Genomic DNA, 1330 nt, shown 5'->3' with positions numbered 1-1330 from the left:
CCTTCAAATCTTTCAAGTTTTTGACAAGCTTTCATCTTATTTTGAAGTTTTTGAGCTAAAGAGCAAAGTTTTGAAGTTTAGAGACCCCCGGAACTTATTCCTCCATATCTCTGAGTTTGGAATCGCATCTCCTCTTGATCTTCAAGAGGTAAGTGTCGATCCACGCCTTTTATGATGTTTTAAGTAAGTTTTAAGAAGGGGTTAAGGGTTTTGATGCATGTTTAGGCTAGGGGTAAAATGTTGGGGTAAAATGTTAGGGTTTATGTATCCTTTATGTTAAATGTATGCTGAATGTGGTGTTTGTTGGGGTATAGGTTAGTTTTATGCCCCTATATGCTTGGAAATGTGTTTATACATGTTTTAGTATAATTTGTTGCTTGTTGGGTTGTTGAGGGTGGCTGGATATGCAAGGCAGAATCGAGTTCTGCTGTAATACCCGGCTAGACCCCGGCATCGGAATTCTGACTTTTCCGGTGGAACCTCGGATGCTGAAACCCTCTAGAAGGGTAAAATATGTTTTTACAAAATGTTTTTACATGTTTTAAGGTTTTAAGTAAGAAAGAAATTGAGTGTTGAAAGAAAAGTACCTTGGAAGGAAATCCAGGTTCGGCCGCCGAACATGGTGAAGTTTAGGGAGCACCTTTGGGCCCCGAAGGTGGTCTGGCCAGCCACCTATAAAAGGCACCATGTCCGAAAATGGGCGAGTTTTCTTCTCCATTTTTAGGCAAAGGTGAGTCCATACCCTTCCATGGTTAGTTTTGATGTTTTCCTTCAAATCTTCCAAGCTTTTGACAAGCTTTCATCTTGTTTTGAAGTTTTTAAGCTCAAAATCAAAGTTGTGAAGCTTGGAGACCTCCGGAACTCGTTTTCCCCAAATCTCCAAGTTGGGTCACGCCTTCTCTCGATCTTCAAGAGGTAAGCGCTGATCCTCACCTTCTTTGATGTGTTAAGTAAGTTTTATGAAGGGTAAAGGGTGTCTAATGCATGAATAGAGTAGATCCTTGATGATAGGGTTTATGGTAGTTTAAGGATATATGCATGATAAATGTGTTGCTAAATGTGATGTTTATTGGGGTATAGGCTAGTTTTAAGCCCTATATGCTTGAATACATGTTTATGCATGCTTGGGAGTGTTGTGCATGAGTTTGGAGGGTTTGGGAGGCAAAATGTGCATGAGAGGCTTGAGTTCTCCCATTCTGGAAGAACTCAGGTTCGGCTGCCGAAGCCATGTTCGGCCGCCAAACCTGCCTGTGAAGGCAAGTTTTGGCTGCCTAAGCTCGCCCCCGAAAGTTGGACTTTCGGCTCTGGAGGGGAGTTTCGACCGCCGAAC

Source organism: Manihot esculenta, chromosome 10 (genome assembly GCF_001659605.2).
Source record: "Manihot esculenta cultivar AM560-2 chromosome 10, M.esculenta_v8, whole genome shotgun sequence".
NCBI classification, from domain to species: Eukaryota; Viridiplantae; Streptophyta; class Magnoliopsida; order Malpighiales; family Euphorbiaceae; genus Manihot; species Manihot esculenta.
The sequence above is the reverse complement of the archived record's forward strand: the minus strand, read 5'-3'. Positions refer to the sequence as shown.